Source organism: Limanda limanda, chromosome 7 (assembly GCF_963576545.1).
Source record: "Limanda limanda chromosome 7, fLimLim1.1, whole genome shotgun sequence".
NCBI classification, from domain to species: Eukaryota; Metazoa; Chordata; class Actinopteri; order Pleuronectiformes; family Pleuronectidae; genus Limanda; species Limanda limanda.
In genome coordinates this window covers 26,968,772-26,978,771 of record NC_083642.1, presented here as the reverse complement: position 1 = coordinate 26,978,771, position 10,000 = coordinate 26,968,772, and the positions used below count along the sequence as shown (strand labels likewise).

Here is a 10,000-nt window from a genome sequence, read left to right as displayed (position 1 = left end):
AAGGATATGGAACCCTGAAATTATTACTGATGAAAATGATTGATAATTGTCATGATTTGATGATGGTGGTGGTGGTTCACATGTATAAATAAGGTAATGTGGGTTGAGTCTCTCGCTTACGGCCATACCACCCTGAGCACGCCCGATCTCGTCTGATCTCGGAAGCTAAGCAGGGTCGGGCTTGGTTAGTACTTGGATGGGAGACCGCCTGGGAATACCAGGTGCTGTAAGCTTTTTCGAATAAGCTTTGCAACCAGCAGAGGGAACAGTTGCTGCTGCTTTAAAGGAGAAACATCTTGGAAAGAGCAGGAAAGACTCAACATCAAAGAAAACAAGGATATGGAACCCTGACATTATTACTGATGGAAATGATTGATAATTGTCATGATTTGATGATGGTGGTGGTGGTTCACATGTATAAATAAGGTATTGTGGGTTGAGTCTTTCGCTTACGGCCATACCACCCTGAGCACGCCCGATCTCGTCTGATCTAGGAAGCTAAGCATGGTCGGGCTTGGTTAGTACTTGGATGGGAGACCGCCTGGGAATACCAGGTGCTGTAAGCTTTTTCGAATTTGCTTTGCAACCAGCTGAGGGAACGGTTGCTGCTGCTTTAAAGGAGAAACATCTTGGAAAGAGCAGGAAAGACTCACCATCAAAGAAAACAAGGATATGGAACCCTGACATTATTACTGATGGAAATGCTTGATAATTGTCATGATTTGATGATGGTGGTGGTGGTTCACATGTATAAATAAGGTATTGTGGGTTGAGTCTTTCGCTTACGGCCATACCACCCTGAGCACGCCCGATCTCGTCTGATCTCGGAAGCTAAGCAGGGTCGGGCTTGGTTAGTACTTGGATGGGAGACCGCCTCGGAATACCAGGTGCTGTAAGCTTTTTCGAATTTGCTTTGCAACCAGCAGAGGGAACGGTTGCTGCTGCTTTAAAGGAGAAACATCTTGGAAAGAGCAGGAAAGACTCAACATCAAAGAAAACAAGGATATGGAACCCTGACATTATTACTGATGGAAATGATTGATAATTGTCATGATTTGATGATGGTGGTGGTGGTTCACATGTATAAATAAGGTATTGTGGGTTGAGTTTTTCGCTTACGGCCATACCACCCTGAGCACGCCCGATCTCGTCTGATCTCGGAAGCTAAGCAGGGTCGGGCTTGGTTAGTACTTGGATGGGAGACCCCCTGGGAATACCAGGTGCTGTAAGCTTTTTCGAATTTGCTTTGCAACCAGCAGAGGGAACGGTTGCTGCTGCTTTAAATGAGAAACATCTTGGAAAGAGCAGGAAAGACTCAACATCAAAGAAAACAAGGATATGGAACCCTGACATTATTACTGATGGAAATGTTTGATAATTGTCATGATTTGATGATGGTGGTGGTGGTTCACATGTATAAATAAGGTATTGTGGGTTGAGTCTTTCGCTTACGGCCATACCACCCTGAGCACGCCCGATCTCGTCTGATCTCGGAAGCTAAACATGGTCGGGCTTGGTTAGTACTTGGATGGGAGACCGCCTGGGAATACCAGGTGCTGTAAGCTTTTTCGAATTTGCTTTGCAACCAGCTGAGGGAACGGTTGCTGCTGCTTTAAAGGAGAAACATCTTGGAAAGAGCAGGAAAGACTCACCATCAAAGAAAACAAGGATATGGAACCCTGACATTATTACTGATGGAAATGATTGATAATTGTCATGATTTGATGATGGTGGTGGTGGTTCACATGTATAAATAAGGTATTGTGGGTTGAGTCTTTCGCTTACGGCCATACCACCCTAAGCACGCCCGATCTCGTCTGATCTCGGAAGCTAAGCAGGGTCGGGCTTGGTTAGTACTTGGATGGGAGACCGCCTTGGAATACCAGGTGCTGTAAGCTTTTTCGAATTTGCTTTGCAACCAGCAGAGGGAACGGTTGCTGCTGCTTTAAAGGAGAAACATCTTGGAAAGAGCAGGAAAGACTCAACATCAAAGAAAACAAGGATATGGAACCCTGAAATTATTACTGATGAAAATGATTGATAATTGTCATGATTTGATGATGGTGGTGGTGGTTCACATGTATAAATAAGGTAATGTGGGTTGAGTCTCTCGCTTACGGCCATACCACCCTGAGCACGCCCGATCTCGTCTGATCTCGGAAGCTAAGCAGGGTCGGGCTTGGTTAGTACTTGGATGGGAGACCGCCTGGGAATACCAGGTGCTGTAAGCTTTTTCGAATAAGCTTTGCAACCAGCAGAGGGAACAGTTGCTGCTGCTTTAAAGGAGAAACATCTTGGAAAGAGCAGGAAAGACTCACCATCAAAGAAAACAAGGATAGGGAACCCTGACATTATTACTGATGGAAATGCTTGATAATTGTCATGATTTGATGATGGTGGTGGTGGTTCACATGTATAAATAAGGTATTGTGGGTTGAGTCTTTCGCTTACGGCCATACCACCCTGAGCACGCCCGATCTCGTCTGATCTCGGAAGCTAAGCATGGTCTGGCTTGGTTAGTACTTGGATGGGAGACCGCCTGGGAATACCAGGTGCTGTAAGCTTTTTCGAATTTGCTTTGCAAACAGCAGAGGGAACGGTTGCTGCTGCTTTAAAAGAGAAACATCTTGGAAAGAGCAGGAAAGACTCACCATCAAAGAAAACAAGGATATGGAACCCTGACATTGTTACTGATTGGAAATGATTGATAATTGTCATGATTTGATGATGGTGGTGGTGGTTCACATGTATAAATAAGGTATTGTGGGTTGAGTTTTTCGCTTACGGCCATACCACCCTGAGCACGCCTGATCTCGGAAGCTAAGCAGGGTCGGGCTTGGTTAGTACTTGGATGGGAGACCCCCTGGGAATACCAGGTGCTGTAAGCTTTTTCGAATTTGCTTTGCAACCAGCAGAGGGAACGGTTGCTGCTGCTTTAAAGGAGAAACATCTTGGAAAGAGCAGGAAAGACTCAACATCAAAGAAAACAAGGATATGGAACCCTGACATTATTACTGATGGAAATGTTTGATAATTGTCATGATTTGATGATGGTGGTGGTGGTTCACATGTATAAATAAGGTATTGTGGGTTGAGTCTTTCGCTTACGGCCATACCACCCTGAGCACGCCCGATCTCGTCTGATCTCGGAAGCTAAACATGGTCGGGCTTGGTTAGTACTTGGATGGGAGACCGCCTGGGAATACCAGGTGCTGTATGCTTTTTCGAATTTGCTTTGCAACCAGCAGAGGGAACGGTTGCTGCTGCTTTAAAGGAGAAACATCTTGGAAAGAGCAGGAAAGACTCACCATCAAAGAAAACAAGGATATGGAACCCTGACATTATTACTGATGGAAATGCTTGATAATTGTCATGATTTGATGATGGTGGTGGTGGTTCACATGTATAAATAAGGTATTGTGGGTTGAGTCTTTCGCTTACGGCCATACCACCCTAAGCACGCCCGATCTCGTCTGATCTCGGAAGCTAAGCAGGGTCGGGCTTGGTTAGTACTTGGATGGGAGACCGCCTGGGAATACCAGGTGCTGTAAGCTTTTTCGAATTTGCTTTGCAACCAGCAGAGGGAACGGTTGCTGCTGCTTTAAAGGAGAAACATCTTGGAAAGAGCAGGAAAGACTCAACATCAAAGAAAACAAGGATATGGAACCCTGAAATTATTACTGATGAAAATGATTGATAATTGTCATGATTTGATGATGGTGGTGGTGGTTCACATGTATAAATAAGGTAATGTGGGTTGAGTCTCTCGCTTACGGCCATACCACCCTGAGCACGCCCGATCTCGTCTGATCTCGGAAGCTAAGCAGGGTCGGGCTTGGTTAGTACTTGGATGGGAGACCGCCTGGGAATACCAGGTGCTGTAAGCTTTTTCGAATAAGCTTTGCAACCAGCAGAGGGAACAGTTGCTGCTGCTTTAAAGGAGAAACATCTTGGAAAGAGCAGGAAAGACTCACCATCAAAGAAAACAAGGATAGGGAACCCTGACATTATTACTGATGGAAATGCTTGATAATTGTCATGATTTGATGATGGTGGTGGTGGTTCACATGTATAAATAAGGTATTGTGGGTTGAGTCTTTCGCTTACGGCCATACCACCCTGAGCACGCCCGATCTCGTCTGATCTCGGAAGCTAAGCATGGTCTGGCTTGGTTAGTACTTGGATGGGAGACCGCCTGGGAATACCAGGTGCTGTAAGCTTTTTCGAATTTGCTTTGCAAACAGCAGAGGGAACGGTTGCTGCTGCTTTAAAAGAGAAACATCTTGGAAAGAGCAGGAAAGACTCACCATCAAAGAAAACAAGGATATGGAACCCTGACATTATTACTGATGGAAATGATTGATAATTGTCATGATTTGATGATGGTGGTGGTGGTTCACATGTATAAATAAGGTATTGTGGGTTGAGTCTTTCGCTTACGGCCATACCACCCTGAGCACGCCCGATCTCGTCTGATCTCGGAAGCTAAGCATGGTCGGGCTTGGTTAGTACTTGGATGGGAGACCGCCTGGGAATACCAGGTGCTGTAAGCTTTTTCGAATTTGCTTTGCAACCAGCTGAGGGAACGGTTGCTGCTGCTTTAAAGGAGAAACATCTTGGAAAGAGCAGGAAAGACTCACCATCAAAGAAAACAAGGATATGGAACCCTGACATTATTACTGATGGAAATGCTTGATAATTGTCATGATTTGATGATGGTGGTGGTGGTTCACATGTATAAATAAGGTATTGTGGGTTGAGTCTTTCGCTTACGGCCATACCACCCTGAGCACGCCCGATCTCGTCTGATCTCGGAAGCTAAGCAGGGTCGGGCTTGGTTAGTACTTGGATGGGAGACCGCCTCGGAATACCAGGTGCTGTAAGCTTTTTCGAATTTGCTTTGCAACCAGCAGAGGGAACGGTTGCTGCTGCTTTAAAGGAGAAACATCTTGGAAAGAGCAGGAAAGACTCAACATCAAAGAAAACAAGGATATGGAACCCTGACATTATTACTGATGGAAATGATTGATAATTGTCATGATTTGATGATGGTGGTGGTGGTTCACATGTATAAATAAGGTATTGTGGGTTGAGTTTTTCGCTTACGGCCATACCACCCTGAGCACGCCCGATCTCGTCTGATCTCGGAAGCTAAGCAGGGTCGGGCTTGGTTAGTACTTGGATGGGAGACCCCCTGGGAATACCAGGTGCTGTAAGCTTTTTCGAATTTGCTTTGCAACCAGCAGAGGGAACGGTTGCTGCTGCTTTAAATGAGAAACATCTTGGAAAGAGCAGGAAAGACTCAACATCAAAGAAAACAAGGATATGGAACCCTGACATTATTACTGATGGAAATGTTTGATAATTGTCATGATTTGATGATGGTGGTGGTGGTTCACATGTATAAATAAGGTATTGTGGGTTGAGTCTTTCGCTTACGGCCATACCACCCTGAGCACGCCCGATCTCGTCTGATCTCGGAAGCTAAACATGGTCGGGCTTGGTTAGTACTTGGATGGGAGACCGCCTGGGAATACCAGGTGCTGTAAGCTTTTTCGAATTTGCTTTGCAACCAGCTGAGGGAACGGTTGCTGCTGCTTTAAAGGAGAAACATCTTGGAAAGAGCAGGAAAGACTCACCATCAAAGAAAACAAGGATATGGAACCCTGACATTATTACTGATGGAAATGATTGATAATTGTCATGATTTGATGATGGTGGTGGTGGTTCACATGTATAAATAAGGTATTGTGGGTTGAGTCTTTCGCTTACGGCCATACCACCCTAAGCACGCCTGATCTCGTCTGATCTCGGAAGCTAAGCAGGGTCGGGCTTGGTTAGTACTTGGATGGGAGACCGCCTTGGAATACCAGGTGCTGTAAGCTTTTTCGAATTTGCTTTGCAACCAGCAGAGGGAACGGTTGCTGCTGCTTTAAAGGAGAAACATCTTGGAAAGAGCAGGAAAGACTCAACATCAAAGAAAACAAGGATATGGAACCCTGAAATTATTACTGATGAAAATGATTGATAATTGTCATGATTTGATGATGGTGGTGGTGGTTCACATGTATAAATAAGGTAATGTGGGTTGAGTCTCTCGCTTACGGCCATACCACCCTGAGCACGCCCGATCTCGTCTGATCTCGGAAGCTAAGCAGGGTCGGGCTTGGTTAGTACTTGGATGGGAGACCGCCTGGGAATACCAGGTGCTGTAAGCTTTTTCGAATAAGCTTTGCAACCAGCAGAGGGAACAGTTGCTGCTGCTTTAAAGGAGAAACATCTTGGAAAGAGCAGGAAAGACTCACCATCAAAGAAAACAAGGATAGGGAACCCTGACATTATTACTGATGGAAATGCTTGATAATTGTCATGATTTGATGATGGTGGTGGTGGTTCACATGTATAAATAAGGTATTGTGGGTTGAGTCTTTCGCTTACGGCCATACCACCCTGAGCACGCCCGATCTCGTCTGATCTCGGAAGCTAAGCATGGTCTGGCTTGGTTAGTACTTGGATGGGAGACCGCCTGGGAATACCAGGTGCTGTAAGCTTTTTCGAATTTGCTTTGCAAACAGCAGAGGGAACGGTTGCTGCTGCTTTAAAAGAGAAACATCTTGGAAAGAGCAGGAAAGACTCACCATCAAAGAAAACAAGGATATGGAACCCTGACATTGTTACTGATTGGAAATGATTGATAATTGTCATGATTTGATGATGGTGGTGGTGGTTCACATGTATAAATAAGGTATTGTGGGTTGAGTTTTTCGCTTACGGCCATACCACCCTGAGCACGCCCGATCTCGTCTGATCTCGGAAGCTAAGCAGGGTCGGGCTTGGTTAGTACTTGGATGGGAGACCCCCTGGGAATACCAGGTGCTGTAAGCTTTTTCGAATTTGCTTTGCAACCAGCAGAGGGAACGGTTGCTGCTGCTTTAAAGGAGAAACATCTTGGAAAGAGCAGGAAAGACTCAACATCAAAGAAAACAAGGATATGGAACCCTGACATTATTACTGATGGAAATGTTTGATAATTGTCATGATTTGATGATGGTGGTGGTGGTTCACATGTATAAATAAGGTATTGTGGGTTGAGTCTTTCGCTTACGGCCATACCACCCTGAGCACGCCCGATCTCGTCTGATCTCGGAAGCTAAACATGGTCGGGCTTGGTTAGTACTTGGATGGGAGACCGCCTGGGAATACCAGGTGCTGTATGCTTTTTCGAATTTGCTTTGCAACCAGCAGAGGGAACGGTTGCTGCTGCTTTAAAGGAGAAACATCTTGGAAAGAGCAGGAAAGACTCACCATCAAAGAAAACAAGGATATGGAACCCTGACATTATTACTGATGGAAATGCTTGATAATTGTCATGATTTGATGATGGTGGTGGTGGTTCACATGTATAAATAAGGTATTGTGGGTTGAGTCTTTCGCTTACGGCCATACCACCCTAAGCACGCCCGATCTCGTCTGATCTCGGAAGCTAAGCAGGGTCGGGCTTGGTTAGTACTTGGATGGGAGACCGCCTGGGAATACCAGGTGCTGTAAGCTTTTTCGAATTTGCTTTGCAACCAGCAGAGGGAACGGTTGCTGCTGCTTTAAAGGAGAAACATCTTGGAAAGAGCAGGAAAGACTCAACATCAAAGAAAACAAGGATATGGAACCCTGAAATTATTACTGATGAAAATGATTGATAATTGTCATGATTTGATGATGGTGGTGGTGGTTCACATGTATAAATAAGGTAATGTGGGTTGAGTCTCTCGCTTACGGCCATACCACCCTGAGCACGCCCGATCTCGTCTGATCTCGGAAGCTAAGCAGGGTCGGGCTTGGTTAGTACTTGGATGGGAGACCGCCTGGGAATACCAGGTGCTGTAAGCTTTTTCGAATAAGCTTTGCAACCAGCAGAGGGAACAGTTGCTGCTGCTTTAAAGGAGAAACATCTTGGAAAGAGCAGGAAAGACTCACCATCAAAGAAAACAAGGATAGGGAACCCTGACATTATTACTGATGGAAATGCTTGATAATTGTCATGATTTGATGATGGTGGTGGTGGTTCACATGTATAAATAAGGTATTGTGGGTTGAGTCTTTCGCTTACGGCCATACCACCCTGAGCACGCCCGATCTCGTCTGATCTCGGAAGCTAAGCATGGTCTGGCTTGGTTAGTACTTGGATGGGAGACCGCCTGGGAATACCAGGTGCTGTAAGCTTTTTCGAATTTGCTTTGCAAACAGCAGAGGGAACGGTTGCTGCTGCTTTAAAAGAGAAACATCTTGGAAAGAGCAGGAAAGACTCACCATCAAAGAAAACAAGGATATGGAACCCTGACATTATTACTGATGGAAATGATTGATAATTGTCATGATTTGATGATGGTGGTGGTGGTTCACATGTATAAATAAGGTATTGTGGGTTGAGTCTTTCGCTTACGGCCATACCACCCTGAGCACGCCCGATCTCGTCTGATCTCGGAAGCTAAGCATGGTCGGGCTTGGTTAGTACTTGGATGGGAGACCGCCTGGGAATACCAGGTGCTGTAAGCTTTTTCGAATTTGCTTTGCAACCAGCTGAGGGAACGGTTGCTGCTGCTTTAAAGGAGAAACATCTTGGAAAGAGCAGGAAAGACTCACCATCAAAGAAAACAAGGATATGGAACCCTGACATTATTACTGATGGAAATGCTTGATAATTGTCATGATTTGATGATGGTGGTGGTGGTTCACATGTATAAATAAGGTATTGTGGGTTGAGTCTTTCGCTTACGGCCATACCACACTGAGCACGCCCGATCTCGTCTGATCTCGGAAGCTAAGCAGGGTCGGGCTTGGTTAGTACTTGGATGGGAGACTGCCTGGGAATACCAGGTGCTGTAAGCTTTTTCGAATTTGCTTTGCAACCAGCAGAGGGAACGGTTGCTGCTGCTTTAAAGGAGAAACATCTTGGAAAGAGCAGGAAAGACTCAACATCAAAGAAAACAAGGATATGGAACCCTGACATTATTACTGATGGAAATGATTGATAATTGTCATTATTTGATGATGGTGGTGGTGGTTCACATGTATAAATAAGGTATTGTGGGTTGAGTCTTTCGCTTACGGCCATACCACCCTGAGCACGCCCGATCTCGTCTGATCTCGGAAGCTAAGCAGGGTCGGGCTTGGTTAGTACTTGGATGGGAGACCGCATGGGAATACCAGGTGCTGTAAGCTTTTTCGAATTTGCTTTGCAACCAGCAGAGGGAACGGTTGCTGCTGCTTTAAAGGAGAAACATCTTGGAAAGAGCAGGAAAGACTCAACATCAAAGAAAACAAGGATATGGAACCCTGACATTATTACTGATGGAAATGCTTGATAATTGTCATGATTTGATGATGGTGGTGGTGGTTCACATGTATAAATAAGGTATTGTGGGTTGAGTCTTTCGCTTACCGCCATACCACACTGAGCACGCCCGATCTCGTCTGATCTCGGAAGCTAAGCAGGGTCGGGCTTGGTTAGTACTTGGATGGGAGACCGCCTGGGAATACCAGGTGCTGTAAGCTTTTTCGAATTTGCTTTGCAACCAGCAGAGGGAACGGTTGCTGCTGCTTTAAAGGAGAAACATCTTGGAAAGAGCAGGAAAGACTCAACATCAAAGAAAACAAGGATATGGAACCCTGACATTATTACTGATGGAAATGTTTGATAATTGTCATGATTTGATGATGGTGGTGGTGGTTCACATGTATAAATAAGGTATTGTGGGTTGAGTTTTTCGCTTACGGCCATACCACCCTGAGCACGCCCGATCTCGTCTGATCTCGGAAGCTAAGCAGGGTCGGGCTTGGTTAGTACTTGGATGGGAGACCGCCTGGGAATACCAGGTGCTGTAAGCTTTTTTCGAATTTGCTTTGCAACCAGCAGAGGGAACGGTTGCTGCTGCTTTAAAGGAGAAACATCTTGGAAAGAGCAGGAAAGACTCAACATCAAAGAAAACAAGGATATGGAACCCTG

General features: G+C 45.4%; 29 non-coding genes and 1 pseudogene across 29 annotated transcripts; all 30 read left to right on the top strand.

The window, feature by feature from the left end:
* Positions 1-114: 114 nt before the first annotated feature.
* On the top strand, positions 115-233 carry LOC133006188 (5S ribosomal RNA). Its single transcript, XR_009678734.1, has one exon. It is a non-coding gene; the product is annotated as a 5S ribosomal RNA (ribosomal RNA).
* A 214-nt stretch (positions 234-447) lies between these two features.
* On the top strand, positions 448-566 carry LOC133007496 (5S ribosomal RNA). The gene has a single exon (XR_009679964.1). It is a non-coding gene; the product is annotated as a 5S ribosomal RNA (ribosomal RNA).
* A 214-nt stretch (positions 567-780) lies between these two features.
* LOC133006163 (5S ribosomal RNA) lies at positions 781-899 on the top strand. The gene has a single exon (XR_009678711.1). It is a non-coding gene; the product is annotated as a 5S ribosomal RNA (ribosomal RNA).
* A 214-nt stretch (positions 900-1,113) lies between these two features.
* On the top strand, positions 1,114-1,232 carry LOC133005928 (5S ribosomal RNA). Its single transcript, XR_009678491.1, has one exon. It is a non-coding gene; the product is annotated as a 5S ribosomal RNA (ribosomal RNA).
* A 214-nt stretch (positions 1,233-1,446) lies between these two features.
* On the top strand, positions 1,447-1,565 carry LOC133006835 (5S ribosomal RNA). The gene has a single exon (XR_009679343.1). It is a non-coding gene; the product is annotated as a 5S ribosomal RNA (ribosomal RNA).
* A 214-nt stretch (positions 1,566-1,779) lies between these two features.
* Positions 1,780-1,898, top strand: LOC133007002 (5S ribosomal RNA). The gene has a single exon (XR_009679501.1). It is a non-coding gene; the product is annotated as a 5S ribosomal RNA (ribosomal RNA).
* A 214-nt stretch (positions 1,899-2,112) lies between these two features.
* On the top strand, positions 2,113-2,231 carry LOC133006176 (5S ribosomal RNA). The gene has a single exon (XR_009678723.1). It is a non-coding gene; the product is annotated as a 5S ribosomal RNA (ribosomal RNA).
* A 214-nt stretch (positions 2,232-2,445) lies between these two features.
* LOC133007332 (5S ribosomal RNA) lies at positions 2,446-2,564 on the top strand. Its single transcript, XR_009679811.1, has one exon. It is a non-coding gene; the product is annotated as a 5S ribosomal RNA (ribosomal RNA).
* A 215-nt stretch (positions 2,565-2,779) lies between these two features.
* On the top strand, positions 2,780-2,888 carry LOC133007793 (5S ribosomal RNA; annotated as a pseudogene).
* A 214-nt stretch (positions 2,889-3,102) lies between these two features.
* LOC133007190 (5S ribosomal RNA) lies at positions 3,103-3,221 on the top strand. The gene has a single exon (XR_009679678.1). It is a non-coding gene; the product is annotated as a 5S ribosomal RNA (ribosomal RNA).
* Positions 3,222-3,435: 214 nt separating this feature from the next.
* Positions 3,436-3,554, top strand: LOC133006382 (5S ribosomal RNA). The gene has a single exon (XR_009678916.1). It is a non-coding gene; the product is annotated as a 5S ribosomal RNA (ribosomal RNA).
* Positions 3,555-3,768: 214 nt separating this feature from the next.
* LOC133006164 (5S ribosomal RNA) lies at positions 3,769-3,887 on the top strand. Its single transcript, XR_009678712.1, has one exon. It is a non-coding gene; the product is annotated as a 5S ribosomal RNA (ribosomal RNA).
* Positions 3,888-4,101: 214 nt separating this feature from the next.
* On the top strand, positions 4,102-4,220 carry LOC133007331 (5S ribosomal RNA). The gene has a single exon (XR_009679810.1). It is a non-coding gene; the product is annotated as a 5S ribosomal RNA (ribosomal RNA).
* Positions 4,221-4,434: 214 nt separating this feature from the next.
* LOC133006468 (5S ribosomal RNA) lies at positions 4,435-4,553 on the top strand. The gene has a single exon (XR_009678996.1). It is a non-coding gene; the product is annotated as a 5S ribosomal RNA (ribosomal RNA).
* A 214-nt stretch (positions 4,554-4,767) lies between these two features.
* LOC133006162 (5S ribosomal RNA) lies at positions 4,768-4,886 on the top strand. Its single transcript, XR_009678710.1, has one exon. It is a non-coding gene; the product is annotated as a 5S ribosomal RNA (ribosomal RNA).
* Positions 4,887-5,100: 214 nt separating this feature from the next.
* LOC133005926 (5S ribosomal RNA) lies at positions 5,101-5,219 on the top strand. The gene has a single exon (XR_009678489.1). It is a non-coding gene; the product is annotated as a 5S ribosomal RNA (ribosomal RNA).
* A 214-nt stretch (positions 5,220-5,433) lies between these two features.
* On the top strand, positions 5,434-5,552 carry LOC133006834 (5S ribosomal RNA). The gene has a single exon (XR_009679342.1). It is a non-coding gene; the product is annotated as a 5S ribosomal RNA (ribosomal RNA).
* Positions 5,553-5,766: 214 nt separating this feature from the next.
* Positions 5,767-5,885, top strand: LOC133007311 (5S ribosomal RNA). Its single transcript, XR_009679791.1, has one exon. It is a non-coding gene; the product is annotated as a 5S ribosomal RNA (ribosomal RNA).
* A 214-nt stretch (positions 5,886-6,099) lies between these two features.
* On the top strand, positions 6,100-6,218 carry LOC133006153 (5S ribosomal RNA). Its single transcript, XR_009678701.1, has one exon. It is a non-coding gene; the product is annotated as a 5S ribosomal RNA (ribosomal RNA).
* Positions 6,219-6,432: 214 nt separating this feature from the next.
* On the top strand, positions 6,433-6,551 carry LOC133007330 (5S ribosomal RNA). Its single transcript, XR_009679809.1, has one exon. It is a non-coding gene; the product is annotated as a 5S ribosomal RNA (ribosomal RNA).
* Positions 6,552-6,766: 215 nt separating this feature from the next.
* Positions 6,767-6,885, top strand: LOC133005925 (5S ribosomal RNA). Its single transcript, XR_009678488.1, has one exon. It is a non-coding gene; the product is annotated as a 5S ribosomal RNA (ribosomal RNA).
* Positions 6,886-7,099: 214 nt separating this feature from the next.
* LOC133007189 (5S ribosomal RNA) lies at positions 7,100-7,218 on the top strand. Its single transcript, XR_009679677.1, has one exon. It is a non-coding gene; the product is annotated as a 5S ribosomal RNA (ribosomal RNA).
* A 214-nt stretch (positions 7,219-7,432) lies between these two features.
* On the top strand, positions 7,433-7,551 carry LOC133006381 (5S ribosomal RNA). The gene has a single exon (XR_009678915.1). It is a non-coding gene; the product is annotated as a 5S ribosomal RNA (ribosomal RNA).
* A 214-nt stretch (positions 7,552-7,765) lies between these two features.
* Positions 7,766-7,884, top strand: LOC133006140 (5S ribosomal RNA). The gene has a single exon (XR_009678690.1). It is a non-coding gene; the product is annotated as a 5S ribosomal RNA (ribosomal RNA).
* Positions 7,885-8,098: 214 nt separating this feature from the next.
* LOC133007329 (5S ribosomal RNA) lies at positions 8,099-8,217 on the top strand. Its single transcript, XR_009679808.1, has one exon. It is a non-coding gene; the product is annotated as a 5S ribosomal RNA (ribosomal RNA).
* A 214-nt stretch (positions 8,218-8,431) lies between these two features.
* LOC133006467 (5S ribosomal RNA) lies at positions 8,432-8,550 on the top strand. The gene has a single exon (XR_009678995.1). It is a non-coding gene; the product is annotated as a 5S ribosomal RNA (ribosomal RNA).
* A 214-nt stretch (positions 8,551-8,764) lies between these two features.
* Positions 8,765-8,883, top strand: LOC133007040 (5S ribosomal RNA). Its single transcript, XR_009679538.1, has one exon. It is a non-coding gene; the product is annotated as a 5S ribosomal RNA (ribosomal RNA).
* A 214-nt stretch (positions 8,884-9,097) lies between these two features.
* On the top strand, positions 9,098-9,216 carry LOC133005975 (5S ribosomal RNA). Its single transcript, XR_009678536.1, has one exon. It is a non-coding gene; the product is annotated as a 5S ribosomal RNA (ribosomal RNA).
* Positions 9,217-9,430: 214 nt separating this feature from the next.
* On the top strand, positions 9,431-9,549 carry LOC133007258 (5S ribosomal RNA). The gene has a single exon (XR_009679744.1). It is a non-coding gene; the product is annotated as a 5S ribosomal RNA (ribosomal RNA).
* Positions 9,550-9,763: 214 nt separating this feature from the next.
* On the top strand, positions 9,764-9,882 carry LOC133006128 (5S ribosomal RNA). Its single transcript, XR_009678679.1, has one exon. It is a non-coding gene; the product is annotated as a 5S ribosomal RNA (ribosomal RNA).
* The last annotated feature ends 118 nt before the right edge of the window (positions 9,883-10,000 follow it).